The sequence below is a fragment of the Puma concolor genome, chromosome C1 (genome assembly GCF_028749965.1).
Source record: "Puma concolor isolate L17-30 chromosome C1, mPumCon1.1.hap2, whole genome shotgun sequence".
Lineage (NCBI taxonomy): Eukaryota > Metazoa > Chordata > Mammalia > Carnivora > Felidae > Puma > Puma concolor.
Genome location: NC_141674.1, coordinates 125,995,539 through 126,004,054, shown reverse-complemented (window position 1 = coordinate 126,004,054; position 8,516 = coordinate 125,995,539).

The following is an 8,516-nucleotide window of genomic DNA, read 5'->3' as shown; positions in this document are numbered from 1 at the left end:
AGAAACAAAATTGTGAACCCAGTTCTTACTGGGTCAACTGCCCAGTCTTGACACCCATCACTGTGCTCAAAACAACTATGATGAAAAATAACAAAGTTGTATGACCAACATTACATTATTCCAAAATTTAGAGTACACTGTGGGAATAGAATACATTTGTTGGCTTATGACAGAGTCAACACCTCATCCTTGGAATAGTAGGATGAGATGAGCTCCACCCAAAATGCAGATGAGAAATGGTTCACCCAACAGAAAAATCAGGGTGCTGTTGTTGCCCCAAAATGAGGCAATTTTAAGCAGGTAAAATTATAGATGATTATTCAGTACTGTAATTAAATTGAGGTGACCAGCTAACTAATCTCTGAATTTCCTTCTAGTACCAAAATTCTATAAATTCATTCACTCATCTAGTGTTACGCATTGAGCACATACTATGTGGCAGACCTTATTACAGGCACTGAAGACAGAACACTGAACAAAGTAGATGAAATTTAAGAATGTATATCATACATGGTAGTTACATGTTGAAATAAAATGAATATTCTAGTTTACATAGAATTGATAATTATATGGCTTAAGATCCTGTTTTGTTTTTAATTTTTTTAACGTTTATTTACTTTTGAGAGAGAGAGAGAGAGAGAGAGAGAGAGAGAGAGAGCATGAGGAGGAGAAGGAGACACAGAATCCGAAGCAGGCTCCAGGCTCCGAGCTGTCAGCATAGAGCCTGACATGGGGCTCAAACCCACAAACTACGAGATCATGACCTGAGCTGAAGTCAGTCGCCTAATTGACTGAGCCACCAGGGTGCCCCAAGATCCTGTTATAAAGGAGCTATTAAGGACAGAAGTAAGAATTTTCTGTACCACATTAGATGAAAATTTCTATAATTATATGTATGTATGTAACAGTCGTAAGTAAAACAAAACAAAACAAGAAAACAATAAATACATGTTTTAAAGAAACATAGCAGAATCTGAATCCAGCCACCTCTAAGCTGATTAGAGAAGAAAACTGTTCACAAGGAACAATTTTTAAAAACATGCTTGTGCAATGTCTTTGTTGGCTATTATCAAAGAATTGTTTGATGACCTTCTTTGACTTTGAATACATGTGCTAAAATTTTTTAAGTAATGCCTCTGAAGAATGAGGCACTTTCTCCGTTCTTTGTTACTACTCAATAAACAAAGACAAATACCACATGCTGCCCTTATACAACTTCCAATTAATGGGCTTTTGACAAGTCAATATTTTGTTAAAAATGTTAAGAATATCTGAATATTTCAAAGAGGTCCTTTGGATTAGAGGTAAGGCATCAAACTAAACTAGTACTGTACCAATAGCCATAGTCTATTCCTACCCTTAACATCTTTAAGTCCATTTCAGAGAACTGCCAAGTAAATATGTATTTGTGATCAGTTATTATGTCCTAAATATTCAATAATATTTTTAAGACAATATTAATCTCATGAGTTTCATTGTTGTGTAACTTTAAGAAAACCCACACATTTCCCTGGTCGTCAGTTTCATTATTCGTAAAATGCAGAGTGGACTGAGTATAATGTCTAGGAAGGGATATATGCATATATACCTACATACTTACACACACATACATACACACACAGAGCCTATCTCTGTATCCCTAGCACCAAGCCCCAATAAAGTCAATAAAGACTCATTCAGTGAACAAAGCATTTAAAGAATAATCAATTATTCCTCAAACTGCAAATCCATGTTCTCATTCTCAACTTATTGGAGGCAGAGAGAAAGAGACAGAGACAGAAACAGAGAGAGAATAAGGACAGTGGAATGAATTTTTCATAAAACTAACACTGCATTTGATTTAGGAATTGTATTCTGTTTTCAGAAAATACATGTCTGCTGTTAAAATGCCCATATCATTTGTGAAATGATGGTGATAGTATTTTATAGCTACTTTTTACAAAATTTCCTTTCTTGGCAAAATTGGAAGTTAGCACACTATGTTGATCCCCCAGTTCATAAGTTTCTTTAAAATTTTTAATCATCTTTGAAACCAGTAGTGTGGGGAACCAAAGGCAAGAATGATTCCTGACGTTCTCTCAAGCTCCAGCATTCTAGGAGATAAACTCTTCTTGCTGGGTACTTTGAACTATATAACTGCATCGGGGAGTGATTCAGCACCATGGACAGATCTCTAGATGTGGGGCCCATCTTGGGGAACAAATGGGCTGGATTTAAATTAGTAGAAGACAGTGCAGGCTCTACTTTGAGCATGGCAGTCTTCATGTGAGCACACAACTCGAGGCCTAATACCTAAATTAATGAGTTTAAGTCTCCATTGAATAAAATATTCAGAATATGATTACATTTAGTTTCATCAACTACATTCTCAGAATAATGTGATGGGGTTTCCCTTTCAACTTGTAATTAACTTTACTGAGAATTCTTATCGGGGTTTTCAGGAAGCTTCCTAAAACCTTATTATAAATTATTTTAATATATGTATTATGATATTAAACTATGTTGCTCAATTTTATATTGGCTGTTATTTTTAAAAGAAGAAAAAAATTCAACACGAATCTTGAAGAACAGTGAGCTGATTGAACTGAAAACAGTACTTTGAAAAGGATCTGTACTCAACTCCTGACAGCTAATCCTGAAATTTCAGTCCTTCCATGTCAGATGTGGCATTTTCATTTTCTACCAAAAGGAGTGTGACCCTAACCAAAGAAAATCACCTTCTCCATTAGATAATCTGTATAAAACTAATCAACCCTGCAAGAAAGACCTATATTCTAAGACTGACAGATCTCCCCTCAATAAAAGGTGAGGAAAATCAGTACATGAAAATTTTCTGGTTTCTTTCACTATTGGCTGTCTACAAGAGACTCATTTTAGACCTGAGGGCACCTTCAGATTGAAAGTGAGGGGATGGAAAACTATCTATCATGCTACTGGAAGTCAAAAGAAAGCTGGAGTACCCATACTTATATCAGACAAACTAGACCTTAAATTAAAGGCTGTACAAGAGATGAAGAAGGACATTATATAATAATTACAGGGTCTATCCATCAGAAAGAGCTAACAATTATAAATGTCTACTCACCTAATACGGGAGCCCCCAAATATATAAAACAATTAATCACAAACATAAGCAACCTTACTGATAAGAATGTGATAATTGCAGAGGACTTTAATACCCCACTTACAGCAATGGATAGATCATCTAGACACAGGATCAATAAAGAAACAAGGGCCCTGAATGATACATTGGATCAGATGGACTTGACAGATATATTTAGAACTCTGCATCCCAAATCAACAGAATATACTTTCTTCTTGAGTACACACGGGACATTCTCCAAGATAGATCACATACTGGGTCACAAACCAGCCCTCCATAAGTATAAAAGAATTGAGATCATACCATGCACACTTTCAGACCACAATGCTATGAAACTTGAAATTAACCACAGAAAAAGTCTGGAAAACCTCCAAAAAAATGGAGGTGAAAGAACACCCTACTAAAGAATGAATGGGTCAACAAGGCAATTAGAGAAGAAATTAAATATATACGGAAACAAATGAAAATGAAAATACAACAATCCAAATGCTTTGGGATGCAGCGAAGGCAGTCCTCAGAGGAAAATACATTACAATCCAGGTCTATCTCAAGAAACAAGAAAGATCCCAAATACAAAATCTAACAGCACACCTAAAGGAAATAGAAGCAGAACAGCACAGACACCCCAAACCCAGAAGTAGAGAAATAATAACGATCAGAGCAGAAATAAACAATATAGAATCTAAAAAAACTGTAGAGCAGATCCATGAAACCAAGAGTTGTTTTTTTTAAAAAATAAACAAAATTGATAAACCTCTAGCCAAGCTTCTCAAAAAGGGAGATGACCCAAATAGATAAAATCATGAATGAAAATGAAATTATTACAACTAGTCCCTCAGAAATACAAGCAATTATCAGGGAATACTATGAAAAATTATATGCCAACAAACTGGACAATCTGGAAGAAATGGACAAATTCCTAAGCACCCACACACTTTCAAAACTCAAACAGGAAGAAATAGAAAACCTGAACACTCCCATAACCTGCAAAGAAATTGAATCAGTTATCAAAAATCTCCCAACAAATAAGAGTCCAGGACCACATGTCTTCCCTGGGGAATTCTACCAGACATTTAAAGCAGAGATAATACCTATCCTTCTCAAGCTGTTCCAAAAAATAGAAAGGGAAGGAAAACTTCCAGACTCATTCAATGAAGCCAGCATTACTTTGATTCCCAAACCAGATGGAGACCCAGCAAAAAAAAAAAAAGAGAACCACAGGCCAATATGGCCTGATGAATATGGATACAAATGCCAATTTGGCCTGATGAATGGAACTGATGAATCTGGATGCAAAAATTCTCAACAAGATACTAGCAAATCAAATTCAACAGCATATAAAAAGAATTATTTACCATGATCAAGTGGGATTCATTCCTGGGATGCAGGGCTGGTTCAACATTCGCAAATCAATCAATGTGATACATCACATTAATAAAAGAAAAGAAAAGAACCATATGATCCTGTCAATCGATGCAGAAAAAGCATTTGACAAAATTCAGCATCCTTTCTTAATAAAAACCCTCAAGAAAGTCAGGATAGAAGGAACATACTTAAACATCATAAAAGCCATTTATGAAAAGTCCACAGCTAATATCCTCAATGGGGAAAAACTGAGAGCTTTCCCCCTGAGATCAGGAACACAACAGGGATGTCCACTCTCACCGCTGTTGTTTAACATAGTCTTGGAAGTTCTAACATCAGCAATCAGACAACAAAAGGAAATCAAAGGCATCAAAATGGCAAAGATGAAGTTAAGCTTTCACTTTTTGCAGATGACATGATATTATACATGGAAAACCCGAAAGACTCCACCAAAAGTCTGCTAGAACTGATACATGAATTAAGCAAAGTCGCAGGACACAAAATTAATGTACAGAAATCAGTTGCATTCTTATACACTAATAATGAAACAACAGAAAGACAAATAACGAAACTGATCCCATTCACAAGTGCACCAAGAATCATAAAATACCTAGGAATAAACCTAAACAAAGACGTAAAAGATCTGTATGCTGAAAACTATAGAAAGCTTATGAAGGAAATTGAAGAAGATATAAAGAAATGGAAAAACATTCTGTGCTCATGGATTGAAAGAATAAACATTGTTAAAATGTCAATACTACCCAAAGCAATCTACACATTCAATGCAATCCCAATCAAAATTGCACCAGCATTCTTCTTGAATCTAGAACAAGCAATCCTAAAATTTGTATGGAACCACAAAAGACCCCGAGTAGCCAAAGTAATGTTGAAGAAGAAGACCAAAGCAGGAGGCATCACAATCCGACTTCAGCATCTACTACAGAGCTGTAATCATCAAGACAGCATGGTATTGGCACAAAAACAGACACACAGACCAATGGAATAGAATAGAGATTCCAGAATTGGACCCACAAAAGTATGGCCAACTAATCTTTGACAAAGCAGGAAAGAATATCCAATGGAAACAAGACAGTCTCTTTAATAAACGGTGCTGGGAGAACTGGACAGCAACATGCAGAAGAATGAAACTAGACCACTTTCTTACCCCATTCACAAAAAAAACCTCAAAATGGATAAAGGACCTGAATGTGAGACAGGAAACCATCAAAACCCTACAGGATAAAGCAGGGGGAAATATTATTTATTTATACATAGGTATAGGTTCACAAAAACAAGTTTTGCAATGAATGATATAGTTATAAGTCACCTCTATCTGCCATTGCAAGAATTACTTGAGCAACCACTGTTCTTTTTACCAAGATAGTAATTTTTAATTTTGTTTTATAATGGACATCAGTCATACAAAGTCTACAAAAGTAGAGAGAGAACAGTATAATAAACTACATGAACTCATTACTCAACAATGTTTGATCAGAACTAGTCCTATTACATCTCTGTCCTCAGCTAACTCTCTGCCCTGCATCACTTTAAAACAAATCTCAGACATCATATCATCTATAAATATTTCAGTAAGTGTCTCTAAAGGATTTTTTATTTTTTTTTTTAATTTTTTTTTCAACGTTTTTTTATTTATTTTTGGGACAGAGAGAGACAGAGCATGAACGGGGGAGGGGCAGAGAGAGAAGGAGACACAGAATCGGAAACAGGCTCCAGGCTCTGAGCCATAAGCCCAGAGCCTGACGCGGGGCTCGAACTCATGGACCGCGACATTGTGACCTGGCTGAAGTCGGACGCTTAACCGACTGCGCCACCCAGGCGCCCCTCTAAAGGATTTTTTAAAATATAGTATCAAATCACACCTAAAAACTTAATAATTCTCATAAATCTAACCAAAGATATAAAAGATCTGTATGCTGAAAACTATAGAAAGCTTATGAAGGAAATTGAAGAAGATATAAAGAAATGGAAAAACATTCCATGCTCATGGATTGGAAGAATAAATATTGTCAAAATGTCAGTACTACCCAAAGCTATCTACACATTCAATGCAATCCCAATCAAAATTGCACCAGCATTCTTCTCGAAACTAGAACAAGCATTCCTAAAATTCATATGGAACCACAAAAGGCCCCGAATAGCCAAAGTAATTTTGAAGAAGAAGACCAAAGCAGGAGGCATCACAATCCCAGACTTTAGCCTCTACTACAAAGCTGTCATCATCAAGACAGCATGGTATTGGCACAAAAACAGACACATAGACCAATGGAATAGAATAGAAATCCCAGAACTAGACTCACAAACATATGGCCAACTAATCTTTGACAAGGCAGGAAAGAACATCCAATGGAAAAAAGACAGTCTCTTTAACAAATGGTGCTGGCAGAACTGGACAGCAACATGCAGAAGATTGAAACTAGACCACTTTCTTACACCATTCACAAAAATAAACTCCAAATGGATAAAGGACCTGAATGTGAGACAGGAAACCATCAAAACCCTAGAGGAGAAAGCAGGAAAAGACCTCTCTGACCTCAGCCGTACCAATTTCTTACTTGACACATCCCCAAAGGCAAGGGAATTAAAAGCAAAAATGAACTACTGGGACCTTATGAAGATAAAAAGCTTCTGCACAGCAAAGGAAACAACCAACAAAACTAAAAGGCAACCAACGGAATGGGAAAAGATATTTGCAAATGACATATTGGACAAAGGGCTAGTATCCAAAATCTATAAAGAGCTCACCAAACTCCACACCCGAAAAACAAATAATCCAGTGAAGAAATGGGCAGAAAACATGAATAGACACTTCTCTAAAGAAGACATCCGGATGGCCAACAGGGACATGAAAAGATGCTCAACATTGCTCCTCATCAGGGAAATACAAATCAAAACCACACTCAGGTATCACCTCATGCCAGTCAGAGTGGCCAAAATGAACAAATCAGGAGACTATAGATGTTAGCGAGGATGTGGAGAAACAGGAACCCTCTTGCACTGTTGGTGGGAATGCAAATTGGTGCAGCCACTCTGGAAAACAGTGTGGAGGTTCCTCAAAAAATTAAAAATAGACCTACCCTATCCAGCAATAGCACTGCTAGGAATTTACCCAAGGGATACAGGAGTGCTGATGCATAGGGGCACTTGTACCCCAATGTTTATAGCAGCACTCTCAACAATAGCCAAATTATGGAAAGAGCCTAAATGTCCATCAACTGATGAATGGATAAAGAAATTGTGGTTTATATACACAATGGAGTACTACGTGGCAATGAGAAAGAATGAAATATGGCCCTTTGTAGCAACATGGATGGAACTGGAGAGTGTGATGCTAAGTGAAATAAGCCATACAGAGAAAGACAGATACCATATGGTTTCACTCTTATGTGGATCCTGAGAAACTTAACAGAAACCCATGGGGGAGGGGAAGGAAAAAAAGAAAAGAGGTGAGAGTGGAAGAGAGCCAAAGCATAAGAGACTCTTAAAAACTGAGAACAAACTGAGGGTTGATGGGGGGTGGGAGGGAGTGGAAGGTGGATGATGGGTATTGAGGAGGGCACCTATTGGGATGAGCACTGGGTGTTGTATGGAAACCAATTTTGACAATAAATTTCATATTAAAAAAAAAGAAAGAAAGTGGTAGGGCTTTTTTTCCCTTTTAAGTGCTCTGTTTCTGTGTTGCTCGCACATGCACACGCATGCACACACACACACACACACACACACACACTCATGAATACACAATCTCATTTTTCTGGGTGAAAATACAAGGCGTTTTTGAGACCATACAGATTCCTATGGGCCTGGTCTGCCATTGTAAATAAAATATTAAAACCAATATTCCTAACAGAACAAAAGATCATGTGTTTCAATGGGAATAGAAAAAAAAACCTAAGACAGGAACAAATGGTTAAGAATAGGACAGCTTCTCCATCAGAACTATTTCCTTGGGAAGAAATTGACAGATCCTTTAGTTCTCATTGGCATCAAACACGTTAGTAGTAACACACACACACACACACACACACAC